The following is an 11,592-nucleotide window of genomic DNA, read 5'->3' on the forward strand; positions in this document are numbered from 1 at the left end:
CACCTTCGTGCGGTCATCAAAGCTGTGTTTCTTCAAAGTGGGACACGGATCTCCCGTCTTCTGTTAATGCAACTACGTTCCACGTGCCTAAAAGGTGGACACTCGCAGGCTACTTCGCTTGCAAACTGGTTTTGAAAAGACACTCAGTGCGAGGACATTTCCCTCTCGTTCGCAAACCATGGCAGTACTGCAAATAAGGAAAAGCGGACAGGGGACGCGACGCGTGTTTCTACGGATTGCGCGGTGAAAACGCGGCATTTAACCTCACGCTGACACTTCACCCAGTAAGGTGACAGCGCGCTATTTTGAGGATGCGGTAACGCGGATGCCACGAAAGTGTGAACTCGGTGCCTGGAATGCTCGCGGCTTGCTTGTTTGCGTGTGAGTGCGAAAGCTCGTCTTTGCGGTTCTGTAGTTGAGTATAAACCAACGTGGGTGCTCTTGCTGCTGGCATTGGGTGTTACAGTGTAACACTTCGTGGTGTTATGGAGCGGAATCCTCGCCGCGAGAAAATTCTCAACAGCTTGAGATGTAAGCCACAGAAAGACAGCTAGGCACCACAAAGGTTAGCTCCTTTGGCTAGCTTAACCACACTGAGCAAGAACGCCAAAAAGAAGTCGACGGAAGATTTGTGCCTGTTGAGGCTCCATACTCGGAAACATCGGGAGAGACGTGATATCGAAACTGTGCACGGTACTCCGAAAAACCTTTTGATATCCGTCTTTAAATGCAAGCTGCCGGGAAATAGCCAGACCTCCGCGCTTGAGAGTGTTGTTACAACTGAGAAAACCGGAACCCCGTTGTTGATCTCCGACGGACACGAAACTACGCTGGTATGGGGCGTGCTCTAGGGCTTTGATCGCGAGCTACTTCAGCTGCATGGTTTGTCGTTGTGTATCCGTATATTCGGCAGCGCAGGTCTAAACCATGCTCGAAAAATTCTCAAGAGGGAAACGCCGTCACGAACTCCGAAAACCCGTTTGGTGAAATGATTTCAGGAGAGACTCGCAGCTGATGCGAAGATCGAAGACGACTGTATAAAACAACCGTTGGCACAGAGACGAAAAGAAGTAGCAGTGGGCGATTTCCTGTCGCGCTTGAACCAGAGACCCGTTCTTGACTATTTGTTGGAACTACTGCTTTTGGCAAAGGTCGTTTGCACCATGTTCAATGGAGATCATTTATAACAGCAGTGTGTATCACGCATCTTTTTACATGAGTGGAATGTTTCATTCTTTTTCATTTTAGACCACTTTCTGCGTTCTTCTTCCTTTGACTAGCAATCTGTTTCATGAGGCGTATCTCTTGTCTCACACAACTTTAGCAAACGTCGGCCACAAGAACTGGAAGTTTTGCAGCTCCACCAAGTATGCATCGGTGTTTCAACACACAGATGTAGTTAAGATGTTGATGGTGCGTACTTCTGAAGGTTTCCGAGGTTTCTCGGTTCCCCAACGAAGTGCAGAATAAGATGCAGCCGGTTCACCAAAGTTAGATGAGATAGGCACAATTTATTTACATAGTTACTAGTCGGGATCCATATCGAGGATCAGGATCGAGGATCGAGATAAGTATCAAGATTCTTGAAGAGTTTTCAGAGATGAGATAAACACAATTTATTTAGATAGTTACTAATCGGGATCCAGATCGAGGATCAGGATCGAGGATCGAGATGAGTATCAAGATTCTTGAAGAGTTTTCAGAGATGAGATAAACACAATTTATTTACATAATTACTAGTCGGGATCCAGATCGAGGATCAGGATCGAGGATCGAGATGAGTATCAAGATTCTTGAAGAGTTTTCAGAGATGAGATAAACACAATTTATTTACATAGTTACTAGTCGCGATCCAGATCGAGGATCAGGATCGAGGATCGAAATGAGTATTAACACACGGGTAGAGGTGTTTGTCCCTCTTTCCACTAGAACTGGTAATACTGAGAGTGCGGGGAGACTTCCGAATTGCGATGAAAAATTTGGCTGTTTTCTGTCAACCACTTTCACCCGTTGGCGATAGCCCGCCCACGATAATTCGGCACCTTAACACTCTCGCCGGATCCTCCCAACACGCGGGTGGTCGATTGATATATCATCACTCCTTGGACTGGCAAATTCTTCGGAGCCGACGAAAGGTGATCCATTCTCCTCCGATGTCAGCCCACTGCCCAAGTGAACTTGAGCGTTCAAACGGCCGCGCCTCGGCTGACTGTCGATTTATGGGCCTCCGGCCCCATGGTCCGGTCGCCCCACTTCTTTTTACGCAGCCGCAGTTTTCCAAGGCGGCGGTCTGCGAGCAGTCTCTCTCGATCGGATGGCTGCGGTTTCGTAGCAGCCAAAGGGGCGTCGGCCGCTTCCGGACCGCAAGAAGGGGGGTGCGCAGGCGGCGTCTGGACCTCAAGGAAACGGGCCGTCGTTCGGAAACACGTGCGCGTGACGAAAAAATTTCACCGAACGGGATGCCGGCAAGTAAACACGCACATACACTCTGTCCTGCAGCAACAGGCCGCTTTTTCCATAACTCGGTCGGTTTGAAGCCAACTGTCTAAATTCCTGACCAGTCGAGCCCAACAGAAGTCTTCTGCGCGCCTGCTTCACTCCATATAGCACAGAGTAAGCTGTGAAATGGAGGGAAAACGAACGCAGTCTTAAGGAAATTAAAGGAAACGTAGCTTTCTCACGTTAGGTTTGGCTGGTTTTGATTTTGTCGTTTGACGTTCCGTAGTGACTAAGGCCATGAGGGCAGCCGTAGTGGAGGACTTCGCGAATTTCGATCCCTTAGGCTCTTGAATATGTACTGAAATCGCACCGCACACAAGCGCCTTTCTTTTTTCTTCCATCGAAATACTGACACCGAGGCCATAATTCCATTCCGCTTCCTTGGTCGAACGCCCTAATTACTGCACCACCACGGCAGGGCATTTCTCATACTTTGGCAGACGCGTTAACTCCGTTTTGGGAGAAGGGAAGCACATAGAACTCTGAGAATAAATCAATAGAGAGAGAGGGAGACAGAGACGTGCCGGTGCAGCTCTGCGGATTAGTTAAAACCTTATTGCGGGCTGAAAAATACTAGTAAGCGCATAATATTTCCCACATTGCGGCACGAATTTAAATTAAGGGGGGCTGGGGGTTCGAAATTTCCTTGAAAAATGAAGTTTGAGCGTCGGGGGGAAGCCGTAGTCACGATTAATCAGTGCAGAGAGGGGTGCCTCACAAAGTGTTCGTGTGAAAAAGGTGATGGATTCAAATGTTGCACGAAACTTTCAGGAAAAGGTTGAGAAGCTCCTCCGAAAACCTACATGTTACATCCTTTTGTACTTGACGACCCTAAGCAAGTTATCTCGCTTTCAATGGCGGATTTGCATTCGGGTAATGCCGAGTTCTGATTGGACCCCGAAGCTACGACTTCTTGATCATCGTGCACATTTTAAGATTTCCGATAAAAATCCCTGTTTTTTGTTTGAAATTTTTCATAAATTTTTCATGGCAGCCAGATTTATCTGGTTTCAATGTAGGCAAGTAAAACTTCTTAGTTTTACTTGCCTACATTGAGACCAGATAAATCAGGCTGCCATTAGCGAACCAATGATATTAGTAGGTGGAATGTCAGTGACTGCGAAGCTGAGCATTCAAACTTAAGAACGCTTGGCGACAGCCTAAACGACAGTCCAGCCTTTCGCAGTTTTTGTGTGTGGGAGAATGTACCTATATTTAGATTTGCATTGACAGTTTTTTATTATCCTCCACTTTTTGCCGAGGAGCCAAGATTCATCGTCCACCAAGACTAGAGTCCTTCGACGCCAAAAGCGGTTCGCAGGGGGTTGATAAGTGATTTTCTTTAATGCGTTTGCCTCCTATTTCATCAATTACCAGTAAATCAAATAACACCCTAACATAGTCACTACATTATGAAGGCAGCGGTTTATTTACTCCGCCCATAATAAAAAATAATGGGACCACATCTCGACAAAAATAATCAATGCTGCATGATATGGAATGGTATTGCGTATGTGTGCTATTATCCATCTAAAAGTTGATGCTGGGCTATAAAAGACAGTGTTGAGCAGGACATCAAATAATTTCGAGCAGCCGGGGTTTTTCACGTGTACAGAGGACGTAAAGAATCCGGACGCCTCTGTGCGTTGCCTCCAAAGAAACTCGACCGCCGCTGCCTGAATTTGATCACACGATATCTCGCTTAGAAAAAGAAACGCCATAACCACAATGTAACGGTTCGGTGAGCAATAGAGAGTTTTACCTAACAATTTTCTCTAGTAATAACGCAAGGACAAGTTGAAGTGGAGAACTAGCCCTCCATTCGTTGCTTCACTTTCATTAAATACTGCTGACCGAGAAAAATAGAAATCTGGAAAGGAGGAGGAGTGCCGAAGAACACAGAGAGCGGATTTCGACTTTGGAAAAAAGAAAGAGGTGAAAGTTTTAGGCAATGCCGTATGAAAACAGGCTGGAGGGTAATGGGAGAGGGTGGAGAAGAGAGAGTGGGATGACGAGGAGGTAAAACCATCAAAAGGGAGCGCTCGCCCGGAAATATCGGTGCTTGGTCACGCATGGTTGGCCTGTATTTACAGAGACGACCTGGTCGCTTACGAAACGACTGCGGGGAATGAAGCGGGTTACGCTCCGGGCACGTTCACTCGGTGCGGCAAACAGCGAACGAGAATCGCAAGCATGGATCAGTGCTTGCTCGTTCGCGCTATCTTTGAACGAGATTGCGCGGACATTTCGCATGCGCCGTTTAGTTTTCAACGCCATCGGTCTCTCGGTGAAATTTGCGCACGGAGATTTGCTCCTTCACTTGCGCAAGTTAGATGAATAGCAGCACCGAGGCCACCATCTTGTTTGGTTACACACGATTTCGCTCGCAGCGCGATCGATGCCTAAATATGAAAAAAAAATTGAAACACATTTTTCCGAATATTCTGCTCCAACGTATCCGTATTAGGGGAACCTCATAACTAGTTGAAAACCGGCGGATATCTGCGGACATAAGAAATGAAACTAACCCTTCAGCTCTCGCGCAATAAGCTGACTATAAAAGATTATTGTCCACCGCCGAGGCTACGTAGTTAAATCACTCATTCAAGATGCAGCCCGCACAACTGAACAAAGATCGAGGTAAATGTTGTAGCTTGCTAAACAGGAAAAACAACTGCAGTGCAATGTTCTTGAAAAGCTTTGATTTTTTTAATGCTGCTTAAGAATTTTTATAAGACCAATACTCATAAGGCCAGCAACTGCGGAGATTCTTGAACGATCACTGCCATATACATGCTTTCATATGTCCATGACCCTTCAAACGGCTACGTACTGACACTCCATCACGATGACAATTGTATTGAAGCACCGCATATGTGCCACGATCAAACTTTCGCGAACTTTTAGAATTGCTGGAACAACGTTATGTACATATGTCTATAGTCCTTGGCTGAGTATAGACACTCCATGGTGATTACCAACATTGAAGCACTGCAGTGCGCTTTGTCAGAGGAGTTGCTACTTTCACAAACTTTCAAAACTGCGGGGGAAAGCCTGCCCTATGCCAAACGATTGAATGAAAGAGGGATATAATTGGGTCAGTAGATTAAGTTTCTAAGAAGTTAAAATTATTTTGGCTTTTTCATTTGATTGACACCTGAGCTTTCTTTATATTTCGCATTCGTAAATGAAGTCCTTAGGGCTTCATAGTAGATCGCTTTTGAGCATCGATGGTCACCGATGTACAATCTAGTAGCCAAACTTTTATTACACGCCGATATTATTGGTATAGCTGTGGTACATTCTTTGTCAAAAGTTTGAAGGCCAGGGGCTTGTCAGCTGTGTAGAGGAGATTCTTTTGGATTCACGCATTGGATTGGATTGGTGAAACGTTTATTCGGGGCCTGCAGTAGAGCGCGCGCTAGCGCGCGCGCGCTCCGGACGGGGCCTACGTCGTCCTCTGGGCACCGGCCGCGCGGCCTGGGTCCCCGCTCGCCGTGGCCGGCTCGCTGGTTCCCTGCCTGGCCAGCGCCTTGATGACCTGCTGGACGGCCCAGAGTTGCTCCTCTTGATTGTCGCTCCCTGCGGCTGCTTCCAGTCGCGGCGGGATCCTCCAAGACTTAGCTTCTTCCTGGTACTTGGTACAATTCCACAGCATGTGTGCGAAGCCGGCCGTCTCCGTTCGGCAGACTCTGCATTTGTCTGTCGGGTGTGTCTCGGGATACATTCTATGCATCAGTGACGGACTGGGGAGTGAGCCCGTCTGTAGCTGTCTGCATAAAACGGCTTGCTCTCGACTGAGCCCCGAGCAAGGGGTGGAAGAGTTCTGCGAGCTAGGCGGAACACCTTGGTTATTTCGTTGTAGTCGGTCATTCGGTCTTTGGTGCTGAACCACAGCGGCCAGTCGACCGAGGCGCGGTCCGTTAGCGCGTGCGCCTCGGCGTGTGCCGTCTCGTTGTGGTTGGCGTTGCGGTCTGACTCCTCGCCCGCGTGCGCCGGGAACCACTTGGTTCTTACTTGTCTGCTGCCATCGTCGTTTTTGGTTGCCTGCAGTGTGCGCACAGCTTCTTTCGCTATCCTGCCTTTGGCGTAATTTCTCACTGCCTGCTTCGAGTCGCATAGCACTGTGTGGCAGTCGCGGTCGGCGATGGCCAGAGCGATGGCCACCTCCTCCGCTTGCTCTGCCTTTGTGCATCTCGTGCTGGCGGTCGTGCGAACGGTGCCGGTCGCGTCGACGACGACCGTCGTAAACCCGTGTATCTTGACATACTCAGCCGCGTCAACGTAGCGTGCGTGTGTGTCGGCCGCGTGCTGGTGTATCAGCGCCTTGGCTCTCGCTGCTCTCCTCCCTTTGTTATACTCCGGGTGCATGTTTTATGGTACCGAGTCCACTCTGATGTTGCGCCTGATCTCATCGGGGACGGGGAGCTGCGTCTGCTCCCTGCCTTGATATCCAATTCCCAGGTTGTCCAGGATTTTCCGGCCGGCCTTGGTCGTAGACAGTCTTTCGAGCTGTGCGGCACGTTGGGCCTCCGCTATCTCCTCCAGCGTGCTGTGCACCCCTAGCTGCAGGAGGCGTTTGGTGCTCGTTGTTTCGAACAGTCCCAGTGCCGTCTTGTAGGCTCTGCGGATGAGTATATCTATCTTGTTTCTCTCGCTCTTGTTCCACTTGTGGTAGGCCGCCACGTACGCTACTTGAAATATGACGAACGAGTGGATCAGTCTGATCAGGCTCTCTTCCCTCATTCCACTTTTCTTGTTCGTGACTTGTTTGAGTAGTCTCGTGGCGTTCGCCGCTTTCGCAATGAGCCGGGTGACGGTCTCGCCGTTTCTGCCGTGCGTCTCGATCGTCATCCCCGACACTCTGATCTTGTTGACTCTTGGGATCGCGTTTCCCTCTCTGGTCTTGACTTTGATTGCCTCGTACTCTCTCGGGCTGCTCTTGGGTTTGCGGTGCTTGACGGGCGGGTAGACGAGGAGCTCCGACTTGCTCGGCGAGCATCTGAGCCCCGTTCAGTCGAGTTGGTCTTCGATCACATCAACGGCCGCCTGTAGGGTGGATTCGATGTGGGCTTCGCTGCCCCCTTTCACCCACAGCGTTATGTCGTACGCGTATATCGTATGTCGGACTTTCTTGATGTTCCTGAGCCTTTCGCCACTCCTATCATCAGGAGATTGAAAAGCACCGGCGAGATGACCGATCCCTGAGGTGTGCCTGTGCTTCCCAGCTTCTTCTCCTGTGCTTGGAGGTCCTCCGCTCTGAGCTCGGCCATTCTGTCCGTGAGGAAGTCTTTGATGTAATTGTATGATCTCTCTCCCATGTTGAGTTTCGAGACTTGGGATAGGATCGCTGAGTGCTTCACCTTGTCGAAGGCGCTCTGCAGGTCGAGTCCCAGTACTGCTTTGTTTTCGCCAGTGTTGCCGTCGATGATCTGGTGCTTGAGTTGTATCATGGCGTCTTGGGTACTTAGATGCTGCCCGAAGCCAATGATCGTTTCCGGGTAGAGATCTTCTTTCTCGAGGTATTCTTGCCACCTGTTGAGCAGGACGTGCTCCAACACCTTGCCCACGCAAGATGTGAGCGATATGGGTCGGAGGTTATCCGTGTCGGATGGCTTGCCCGGCTTGGGGATTAGGATGATCCTGGCCTTCTTCCACTGCGTCGGCAGCCTTCCCGTTTTCCAGCATTTGTTGTAATAGCTCGTGAGGCTTTCTATGGATTTGTCGTCGAGGTTCTTAAGTGCCTTGTTGGTGATGCGGTCCAGCCCGGCTGCCGACCTGCTGTTGAGGTCCTGCAGTGCCGTGCGAACTTCTTATACGTCTATATCTCTGTCGAGATGGGCGTTGGGCAGCCCCTCGTACGGCCCATGGCACTCCGTGGGCGTAGTGGGCAGGTAACTGTCGCTGATGCGTTTCGTCACCTTATCGGCGCCGTGTATAGTGACTTCTCGATGGATGAGTTTCGCCAGTCGGTCCCTTTGGTGTGACTTATCTTGGTTTCGTCGAGCAGATGCTTCAGCAAGTTCCATGTTTTCCCGTTGTGTATCTGGCCGTCGGCAGCGTTGCATATCTCGTTCCACTGTTGCGCACATAGCGTGCGACAGTGGTCCTCGATTGCTTTGTTGAGTTCTGCGACTTTCTTTCATAGCCCACGATTAAGGCGTTGTTGTTTCCATCTGTTGAGAATGGACTGCTTGGCCTCGATAAGGTGGGCCGGTCGGCTATCCATTCTGTTCATTTCGAGGTCTGTTACTATGTCTTTGGTTGAGCTTCGAACGTCTTTGAGGATCTTGTTGATCCACGCGTCGATGTCGTCGATTTCGGTCTCTTCCGCTTCCTGATTTCTGTTATCTCTGAAAGTGGACCAATCGATCCACGTATGTTTCCTGACTTTGGTACTGCTCTGCTCCGGTATGACGATTTCCAATATCATGTGGTCGCTGCCGAGGTCCGCCCCCGTGTTCCTCCACGTGATCGTGATCGGTTCGTTGTTCTTAATGAACGTGAGGTCGGGGCTGGTATCTCGGGACACGGAGCTGCCAATTCTTGTTGGGTAAGCCGGGTCGGTTATGAGGGTATAGTCGAGTTCCGCCGCGTCTTGGGATAGGTTTCTGCCTTTCGCATTGCTCTTGACGTAGCCCCACGCCGGATCCATTGCATTAAAGTCGCCGCATGCCATCAGCGTGCTCTGGCCGGCCGTCGTGCTTTCCTTGTTAAGAATGGCTTTGAACTTCTGGAGTCTCCGCGATGGGTTACTGTAGATGTTCAAAATGAAGATGCTGTTTTTTCTTTGCTTGGTCGGTATGAGTTCGCTGAGCGTGTGTTCAATCCTGACATTGCTTAGCCGGTGTTCGACGAAGGGGAGTCCCTTCCTGACCAGGGTGCACAGGCCTCTGCCGTCGGGCGGGCCCGCATGCACCCTGTAGTCGGGGAGGGATGGCTTGTCCGTTAGTGTTTCTTTGAAAAGGAGCACGTCGGGCTTGCGAGCCGCGTGCTCGATGTACTGCTGGACGACTGCCTTCTTCTTGACGAAGCCGCGGCAGTTCCACTGCCACACTGTTATGCCTGTGGAGTTGGAGGCCATAATTGTCCTATTCGGAATTCTCCGTGTTGCTGCGCTTGGTTGACTTGATGCTGTACTGGCGCGAACGTTGGGTTGCTTAGTATTAGTTGCACGCTTCTTTCCAGATTGTTGAGTCTATTGACGTTCTCCGTTTGGAAGGCTTCGATGGCTTGCTTCATCGATTTGATCATATCCTCTAGGCTGTTGAGTTTGGCCTCGAAGTTGTTGTTGCTGCTGCTGTCGGTGCTGCAATTGCTCATGTTGTTCTTGGTCTTGCGTGATTCGACGGCCCTCTCTTCGTTGCCGGCTCCTTCGGCCGTAGGTTCTTCGGCCTTGTTGTCGCCGCTCGGGCTGGATCTTTGCTGTTCGACATTGCGAAGGGCGTTGCGGATCTCCGCGATTTTCTTGGTGAGGTTGTTGATGGTGGCTCGCAGGGTCGCGTTCTCCTTTTTTAGGGCCTTGTTGATCTCTCGTTCCTTGGTTAAAGCGTTGTCTTCTGTCTTGGCGTTGTAGCTCGGATTGGTCTTCATGATACCTCGTGCGGCGTTGCCCCACCCGACTCTCCCACGCGACGGTGATCCTTGGGTTTTCGTTTTTCGCGCGTCTCTGCTCTGGCTCCTGCAGCTGCTATTTCTCGACTGCGCGCGGTCTCTCGATGGCGTTCGTGACTTATGGGCAGCTGCCGTGTCAAGTGGTCGGAAATCGCTCTCCGACGGCAGCTGATAGCTGACCTTTCGGCGCTCCCACTGACGCTTGCGAATGACGTAGGGAACCTTGTATCTGGCTTTACATTCTCTGTCGGCGGTCGGGTGAGCGCCGCCGCAAAGTTTGCATTTGGGTGTACATTTGTGGTCTTATTTTGGCTTCGCTTGGCCGCAGCCCCTGCAGATCCGGTTGGGTAACGTCGAGCACACGTCCTTGCGATGCCCGACCCGACCACACTGGTGGCAGACGTCAATTTGCTTTCTGTACAGGTGGCACGGTATGAGCGTGACACCATATCTGACAAAGTTCGGTACCTTGGGTCCTCTGAAGGCTACTATGATCGTGGTCGTGTTGCCGATTCTTTTGGCGCCTACGGCGAGTGGGTTTCTGTCGTTTACAATGTTGCTGTCGAGATCTTCGGCTTTCTCGTCGACAGGGATGCCTCGGATGATGCCCTTCACGGTGTCGTACGGCGCCGTGCTGTACGCGCTGACTTCGAAGGTCTTGTCTTGAAGGTATATAGCTTGAATTCTTGCGTAGCGGATGGCGTTTTCTTTCTTGGGCGTTCTGATTACCATTATATTTTCTTGCGCGTTCGGGCAGATTGTGTCCAATGCGTTCTTTTCGTTCGTGATCTTGGCCGCGGCGAGAATGGCCGCAGCGACGGTCGTAGTGCCGATCTTGGTGATGTCGAGTCCTCCTCGTGGTCTGATTAAGATCTTGTTTTCCTCCAGCGGCATGGCAGGCATTCTCGCTGCCTTGATGGTCGTAGCTCTAACGTATTTCCTTTCGCTTTCTTGCTTACTTGGTTGTCGGTGCCGGCGAGCTTCGCGTCGAGGTCTCGTTGACGGAGTCTTGACATGCGTTCTCCCGCGAGCGTCCATCCATGGCCGAGGTGGAATTCCTCGGGTGAAATTTCTTCGCCTTGAACTTGAACGGTCATTGGAGAGTCGGAGATCGTTGCCAGAACGGACGTTTCCTCAATCTCGGGGCTGAGTGGCTGCCGCCGAGGCGGCGAGTCGCGGCAGCCGCGACAGCGACGAGGCCTATCGCTCGCGGAACACACCTAGCGGGACGCCCGGTCCCCGCACGCCGGTGATGAAAACTGTCCGGTAAATCGAAGAAAAGGCGTACCTTTGGGAACTTTCAATATCCGTCGGTGCTTTTCGACTTCACGAACACATCGATATAGAGAAAACTTCGATTCGCGCAAATTAGCACAGCGAAATTACTCATAAATGACGGAGCCGACGTGAACGCGTCCGTTCGCTTCGGCGACCGCAGCGCCCCCCCCCCCCCCTTAACGCATTGGAAACAATGGGATT

The 11,592-nt window shown here is 50.8% G+C and overlaps 1 pseudogene; it reads right to left on the bottom strand.

The window, feature by feature from the left end:
* Positions 1 to 9,558: 9,558 nt before the first annotated feature.
* LOC146176843 (uncharacterized) lies at positions 9,559 to 11,246 on the bottom strand (annotated as a pseudogene).
* Positions 11,247 to 11,592: the final 346 nt, after the last annotated feature.

This window comes from Amblyomma maculatum, chromosome 10, assembly GCF_055883805.1.
Source record: "Amblyomma maculatum isolate TAMU_Amacu chromosome 10, ASM5588380v1, whole genome shotgun sequence".
NCBI lineage: Eukaryota > Metazoa > Arthropoda > Arachnida > Ixodida > Ixodidae > Amblyomma > Amblyomma maculatum.